Raw genomic sequence first — 8,644 nt, 5'->3', positions numbered from 1 at the left:
TGAAGAGCAACAGTTTAGCTCCAGACAGGTGCTAAATCTCCAGTTTAGGGAAACATTTCTCAAGGCCTTTTCAGCAAGCAGGGAGGAATTAACCCCTGCATCTCTGCTGTTTTAGCAAGCAGGGAGGAATTAACCCCCGAGTCTTGCTTATGGCTGAGAATGGAATTTTCCCGTCTTAGGTTCTAGTACTTCAAGGAGCACATATGAGACAAGCCACCTTTCTGGGGTGCAGAAAACTGTACACCTTCAGGGAGTCTACTGTGTTTCTCAGATCTTTGAGGGCTGCAATTTCTTGCCTCAGTATGTTTAAATATTTGGAGATCTTGTGTTTGAATTCATTGAATTCTTGGGACAACTTTTGAATTACTCCTTGAATTTCTAATTCCAACTTTACTTCCATTCTATTAATCTTATTTGCCATCCAAATTCTGAACTCAATTTCTGACATCCCAGCCATTTGTTTATGAATGGCATCTTCTGTTGTGTTTCCTTTGTTGTTCCTTGGGGGAGTTGATCTACTCTGATTATTCATGTTACCAGAGTTTTTCTGCTGATTCTGCCCCCATGATTATTTTTCACCATTTGGCTAGAGAAGCTGGTAAGGTAAAATTGGATTGAGGGCTCCTGGAGTTGTAACTAACCAGCCATTTACCAAGAGCTGGTACTGGTGATTGTGGCTTTTCCCCTACAGCTTTACAAAGGTCCCATTCAATACTGCAGCCTGAGATTCTGGGGACCTGCTTGGTGTGATGGGGCTAGGTTGCTCTGTCTTGTATTCAGCTAGTCTCTAACCAATCCTAGTGAATCAGTGGCTTTGGGCTGAAATCTGAGCTGGGGAGAAATACAAGCAACTAAGACACCCCACCCCAACAGGCAACAATTAGAAGAGGAGAATCAGACCCTGCCACTACAACACAACCAGGGCTCAACCTTGGAGGGTCCCGGGTGACTGGCCCAGTTCAAGAGTTCCAAACCAATTGTCCTGGTCAGCACAATCACTGATCAAGTGGGAGAGTTCACAAGGTCTCCAGCAGGGGTCCACTGGCAGCTCAAGTGTGACTTGCTCAGGTGCTCCATGGAGTCAGGAAGGCCACCCAGCAAAAGAGTTAGTCCAGGGGGACTGGTGCCTCCTTCTCCACCTTGCACCTCTGCCACAGCCAGTCACTGGTAACCCTGCGGGGTTATAGCCTAGTTCACTCCAATGAGCAGTTGCACCAGGGATTAGCACCTGCCAGAGTCAAAGGGGAGTCAATGCCTCCTCGGTCAAGCCATAGCATTCTGCCACCAGCCGGCAGGGAAAGCCGAAGCCTGACTTCCTCAGTGCTCAATGGAAACTGAGGAGTGTTCCACCTGAGTTTGTTTCAAGATGGGGGTTAATGATGCAGCAAGTGTTTTTCTCCCTCAGAGACTGTGCCTCTGCCCCAGCCTCACTGCTCCTTTGGTACCTGGGCAGGGCAAGGTCTGGCTTCCTCTGTCAGTCTACAGAATTGGGGAGGTGTCTCTCCAAAATTTGACCCCAGCAGTGTCATGCTACTATCGCTGCTGCTGCATGGCAGGTGTCTCTGAGGGGGTTCCCGCCTTCCATGCGGGTTCTGGAGCCTCTACCCTCCATGCAGCTTCTCATGCCTCTGCCTGCCACCGATACACACTTTTGCGGTACCAGTCCAATCTCCCTCCCTGCTGCTCCTCTCTCCCCTACTACTCAAGTCACAGTTTCAGTGCAGCTGCAGCAGCCCCTGCATTGCCCAGCCATAGCAAGGAACCCGGACACTCTGATCTCTGCAGGGGGTGGGCTTCCAGACTGCCAGACAAGGGTGGGGGGCAGGGTGAAGGGTGGACTGGGAATTCAAAATGGCAGGGAAGATGTTTGTTCAACTTTTATACTGGGCAAGAGACTCCCTAGGCTCACAGTGAGGTTTCTCTGGAGAAGGAGACCTACAGCGACTCTCCCATGGGGTGAGACAAGAGATCTTCTGTTCCCTGCTAACTTGTAGAAGTCACACAGCAAGCCACTCTCTTGGGAGAGGGGACAGACTCTCATCCTCTTTGGGATAGGTTTTGTACCTTAAGCTTTATTGGGTTCTTTCTGGCCATTACCTCTCCCTCTGGACAGGAGCTTCTGTTGAAAGCTGGCTCCAGTCAGCTGTCTTCCCCCTTCTTCTCCTCATCTGTCTTCTTTCAAGAAGGTTCTATTCATCTCTCCTCCCCATTGATACATGGGATTATTGGTTTTTTTTCATGTGGATTAATTTGAGTTCTCTATAAATCCTAGTTATTAAGCTTTTGTCTGATTCGAAATATGCAAATATCCTTTCCCAATGGGTAGGTTATCATTTGGCTTTGGTTGTGGTCTCCTTAGCTGTACAGAATCTTTTCAGTTTAATTAAGTCCCATTTGTTTATTTTGTTGTTGTTACAATTGCTATTAAATCTTCATAAAATCTTTCCCAGGTCGATATCTTCAAGTGTTTCCCCCACACCTTCTTAGAGGATTTTTATTGTTTCGTGCCTTAGATATAAATCTTTTGTCAATATTGAATCAATTTTTTTGTTGTTGTTGTTGCAGTTTTTGGCTGGGGCCAGGTTTGAACCCGCCACCTCCAGCATGTGTGGCCAGTGTCCTACTCCTTTGAGCCACAGGCACTGCCCTTGAATCAATTTTTGTAAGTGGTGAGAGCTGCTGGTTCAGTTTCAGTTTGTCATCCTGGGTAGAGTGCTATAGCAACACAGCTGACAGCAACCTCAAACTTTCTGGCTTGAAATCCTTTGGTCTCAGCCTCCCAAATAGCTGGGACTATAGGCACCCGCCACTACTCCCACCTGTTTTTCTACTTTTAGTAGAGACAGTACCTCACTCTTCTTCATGCTGGTCTTGAACTCCTGAGCTCAAGCAATCCACCTGCTTTGAGGACCCATGTTCCATTTGTTCTGTTGCACTGTCATCTTTGAGGTATTGTTGTCATCTGCATGCTACAACGACTATTGTCCATTAGGAACCAGGCATCACCATCTGAATTCTGCCACCTATCCTACCCTCTGCCCCTATCTGTGGAAAAATTATCTATCTTCCGGTGCCAAAAACATTTCGGTCTGTGGCCTGTGAGGAACTGAGTGCACAGCAAGAGGTAATCAGTGGGCAAGAAAGGCAAACTTCATCTGTATTTATTTTGTTGCTTGGATCACTGCCTGAGCTCTACCTCCTGTCCCATCCTCTGCCCCCCAATTCATGGAAAAATTGTCTTCCATGCAACCAATCTCTGGTGCTGAAAAGATTGGGAACCACTGCTCTATCATACTTCCTCCAGCTTAAGAAGGATCTTCTCACTGGATACAGAATTATCAATTTATAGTTCTTTTCTTTCAGTACTTGAAATATGTTATGCAGTACACGTCTGCCTTCAATGGGTTTTGTGAGAAGCTTGCTGTCATTCAAATTGTTTTCCACTTATAAGATTATGTGTCATTTCTCTCGCGCTGTTTTTCTTCATGTTTAATTTTTCAGAAGTTTGACTATGATGTGTCTTGGCATGAATTTCTTGGGATTTATCCTGTCTGAGATTTGCTCATCTACTTGAATATATAGGTTTATGTCCTTTGCTAAATTTGAGAATTTTTCAGCCATTATTTTTGCAATTACTTTTTTAGCTCTGTATTCTTTCCTTTCTCTTCCTGGAACTCTGATTACCCAAATGCTAGAACTTTTTTAGTAAGTCCTTGCTTAATGTTATCATGCTAGGTATTTGGAAACTGTCAATTTAAGTGAAAGGACAGCAGGTCTTCCAATAGCACCATCTCTTTCAATGACATGCCATTTATAACATTGATAAGAATAAAAATTGGTTTCATTATGCATCATTTTACTTAAAGTCACAGTTTCCAAGAACCTATCAATAATGTTAAAGGAGGACTTAATGTAGTTCCTGGGGTCCCTGGGGTTCTATTCATTTTTTTTCCAATATACTTTCTGTCTTTTGTTCTGAATTGGTATTTTCTATTGTTCTATCTTCCAGTTCACTAATTCTTTCTTCTTTCAGTTCAGTTATTGCTTTTTTCAGTTCTGAAATTTCCACTTGTATCTTCTGTTTGCTGAGACTTTTTATTTTCCATTTGTTTCAAACATGACTGAATTTCTTGGTAAAGCTTTTTTCCTATAGCTTCTTTAAAATCTTTGTCTGATATAACTCTATTATCTCAGTGTTGATAGCTATTGGTCATTTTTTCATTTAGTTTAAGACCTTTCTGGTTCTTGATATGAACTGATTTTTTAATGTAAACCTGAACATTTGGGGTACTCAGATATGGGATTCTGAATCTCATTTTAATCTATTTTTATCTGACTTCTTCTGACACTATTCTGGTGGGGTAAGAGGGTTGCTGCCTCATTTCTGGGATAGAAGTCTAGGTTTCCCACTCAGCCTCAGTTGACCCTGAAGAGGAGAGCACCTCATTAATTGTGGGCAAGGATGGGAGTTCCAGGTCCCCACTGGGCCTCCACTAATACTTGTCTTGCTGTGAGGGCTAAGGGTGCTTTGTTACTACTCCCCATGTGGTCTCTGCTGACAGCATAAGAGTCTTCATGAGGATTAGATGGTGGTGAAAACCCTGACTTTCCATAGGTGTTCTCTGACACTATTACATGGGGAGGAAGCTGGATACCGCTTTACTACTATTTGTAGGTGTAAATCCAAGAACCAAATTTGGTCTTCATTGACACTGGAAAGTAGGCTGGAGTCACAGGGCCAATTACCAGATGGATGATATGAAAGTCCTAACTGCTTACTCAAAATTCTCTAATACTACCATGGCCGGGGTTGGAGGAACCTGATTATAACTTGGCAAAGATGAACATTTAGGTTCCCTAGTCAGCCTTTGCTAGTGTGCGTGGCAGTATGGCCAAATTTTTTCTGTGGTATTTGGCTGGGGTTATGTGGTCATTGCCTAAAAGTTTCCTGTCTTACTAACCTGATTCTTTCAAGGCGATTTGGCTGAACAATGTAGACTTTTGTTGAAGCTGTTTTTTGCTAGATAATCTGTTGGAGTTTCTGGTTTCCTGCCTTTTTCAGCTCCAGGTCTGGAGTAGGTAGTAGATAAGGCAAAAAGAAAATCCACCCCTATGTTTTTCCTTGGGTCCTGGTCTGCTTCTTAGCTTCTAATGATAAGATTCAAAAATCTTCTTATGTTTACTTTGAAAAATGTTAATGGACATGTAATTATTGTACATGTTTATGGAGTATAATGTGATTTTTTTTTAATATGATGTTTTGATACATGCATACTTTATGTAATGATCAACTCAGGAAAATTAGCATATCTATCACCTCAAATACTTATCATTTCTCTGTTGCCAGAACATTCAAGATCTTCTAGCTATTTTGAAGTATGCAATACATTATTAATGACAGTTGCCCAGCTGTGCAATAAATAGGACATCAAAACTTACTGCTCTTACCTAATTGTACCCTAGTAATTTTGTACCAAATGACCAATTTCTCCCCATTCCCCACTGGTAACTACGGTTCTAATCTATACTTTTCTTTTTTCTTTTTCTTTTTTTTTTAGAGAGACAGAGTCTCACTTTATCACCCTCAGTAGAGTGCCATGGCATCACAGCTCATAGCAACCTCCAAGTCCTGGGCTGAGGTGATTTTCTTGCCTCAGCCTCCCAAGTAGCTAGGACTACAGGTGCCCGCCACAACGCCTGGCTATTTTTTTGTTGCAGTTTGGCTGGGGCCGGGTACGAACTCACCACCCTTGGTATATGGGGCCAGCGCCCTACCAGCTGAGCCCCAGGCACCGCCCTCTAATCTATACTTCTATGAGATCAACTTTTTAGATTCCACATGTGAATGAAATTATGTGGTATTTGTCTTTCTATGCCTGGTTTATTGCACTTAACATAATGTCTTCCAGGTTCATCCATGTTGTTACAAATAACAGGATTTTATTCTATGACTTAATAATATTCCATGGTGTATATACATACACATATATGTTGTAGCATATATGTATTCTTTGTCCAGTCATCCATTAGAAGGGGTAAAATGAAAAAGACTGACAATAACAAATGTTGGCAAGGGAGAAGATCAACTAAAATTCATGCACAGGTGCTAGGAACATAAAATGGTACAACCAATTTGGAAAACAATATGAAACTTTTTTTTTTAATATTTTATTTTATTATTTATTTATTTTTTTTTTATTTTTTTTGGCCAGGGCTAGGTTTGAACCCGCCACCTCCAGCATATGGGACCGGTACCCTACTCACTGAGCCACAGGCGCCGCCCACAATATGAAACTTTTTAAAAAAAAAGTTGTCATACAATCTATTCATTATATTTCTAGGTATATAGCCTAAAGAAATGAAAATGTATGACCACAGAAAAAGTTTTACATAAATATTTATAGTTGCTTTGTTCACTATGACTCTGAATTGGAAATAACTCAATTCCCATCAAACGGTGAATGGATAAACAAAATGTATATTCTATGTGGAATACTATTCCCCAAATAGTACTAAACTATATTGAACAACTGTTAGCAAAAGGAATGAACTATTGATATACAGAACAATAGTGATAAATATGAACATCATTAGGCTGAATGAAAGAAACCAGACACAAAGGTATATGATGTATGATTCTGTTTCTATAAAATGCAAACTACTTTATAGTGATAAAAACAGGTCAGTGGTTGCCTGGGGCCAAGGGCAGATGGAACAATTGACTATAAAGGAAATGAAGAATTTCAGGGGTCCTGGAAATGTTCTGAATTCTTTTTTAAAGTAGAAGGTGGTGATTTCACAACTGTTATAACTCACTGAATTGTATCTTTTAAATAGATGCAGTTTATTGTACATATATTATTTATCAATAAATTTTATAAGAAAAAATAGTAAGGCCTTTTTCATATCATTCTTCATAGCTGAAATCTATTCCTCATTCAGTTATAATTTTAATTCAGTGGTCCTGGTTGTGCCTTGTGAAATCAGGCCTATAAAAGCACAAAGGATATTTATTCCACTACAAGACTCTCTCAAATATTTGATAAGATCCAGTTATTAAAAAAAAAGAAAAGAGCATTATTTCCGCTTAGTCTTTTTGTGTCCATATTATGTAATACCACTCCCAATCCTCCAGCCTGTTTCTATAGATATTCTTTTAAATCCTACACTCTTTAACCCTTCTTTTTTCCTACCTTTGAATCCTTTAGTTTGTCAATATTCCTTATAAAACAAATCATCCAAAACTGAATATAATATTCCAAGTATTATCTGCTAAATATTATTCAAGGGAGCTAATATGGTTTTTAGAAAGAGCAAGAGACCAGGCATAGGGAAATATGAATTCTCTGGCTCTGCTGATGACTAGTTTTTGATCTTAAGGAAATCAATCACTATAGGTTTCTCAGTATAATAAGGGAATTGGTATTATTTATTTGGCCTAAGAGTTTATTCATTTTTAGCATCCAGAAATGAAAGTATAGTAAGAAATTTATGAGAAATGTTCTCAGTTAGGAAATATAAATCAACTGAGACATTCTGTTTACAAGTGACTAAAACTTAAAAATTTTTTGGTTGTTTAGCTTTGTATCAGCTTTGTATCAGATTTGTATTTGGAGGAGTGTACATTTTTTTATTTGCATGTATATCAATAATCCTTGCCTTCTGAAGTTAGAGATATTCTAGTCATGTGCTTTAAACTGATAAGAACAGACACTACACTTCATCTTAGCCAAAAAGCCGAGAAGCAATCCAATTGTGTGCTTTAGGCCATGAAGGTTTGTGATGTGCCATGCAATCTCCAATGAGTTGGAAAAATGAAGAACATATGGCAGTTCAGATGTTAGATTAGGAAAAGTAAAATGTTAAAAAAAATTCAGAGCTGTTTAGAGCATGCTTTGCTATACATGTTTTTATGTGATTTGTATGCATATGAATATGCTGAGAAAGATGTCACTTTGAGTGAAACTGAAAGAAAAGAGTATCTTTATTCCACTTTAAGTCCACTCCAGAAAACATTTCTCAGACATTAATTCTGTAATCTTTAGATTGTTCCCAAATGATCTTACCTTTTCTTGTCCATGACCGACTATAAATAACACAACACATTTCTGGCTGTCATCCACAGAAAAATAGTCCTGAAATCTCAAAACATCTTGGTTCCTGCTTCTCTGGAGTCAACAACATAATTTTTCAATACTAACTTCTGCCAACTAATCAGATTTTAAAAGAAGTAGAGATTACAAATTAGAGAAATTTTGGGTTATTTTGGATATATGAGCCAGAACACAGGACATCAAAAAAAGCATATTTTGCTCCTATGTCATGAGCAACTATTGTTTGTCTTTAAAGCTCTCCCCGTTTTTCTAGAAACCAAACACTACCACTTGTTATTTGAAATGGGGCCCTTCTTTAACTCTAATGCACATGGATATTCCTTGTTGGTCCATCACGAGCCCAGAATAAATCATAAACCTAAACATAAGAGCTAAAAATTATAAACTCTTGGGTTGGGCACAGTGGCCCAGGCCTTTAATCCTAGCACTCTGGGAGGCCAAGATGGGTGGATTGCCTGAGCTCAGGAGTTGGAGACCAGCCTGAGCAAGAGTGAGACCATTATCTCGAAATGCCGGGAGTTGTGGCCATT

At 40.1% G+C, this 8,644-nt stretch overlaps 1 pseudogene; it reads right to left on the bottom strand.

Moving 5' to 3' along the window:
- Window positions 1-7,613: 7,613 nt before the first annotated feature.
- On the bottom strand, window positions 7,614-7,749 carry LOC128586834 (uncharacterized; annotated as a pseudogene).
- Between the last annotated feature and the right edge of the window lie 895 nt (window positions 7,750-8,644).

This window comes from Nycticebus coucang, chromosome 5, assembly GCF_027406575.1.
Source record: "Nycticebus coucang isolate mNycCou1 chromosome 5, mNycCou1.pri, whole genome shotgun sequence".
NCBI lineage: Eukaryota > Metazoa > Chordata > Mammalia > Primates > Lorisidae > Nycticebus > Nycticebus coucang.
The sequence above is the reverse complement of the archived record's forward strand: the minus strand, read 5'-3'. Positions and strand labels throughout refer to the sequence as shown.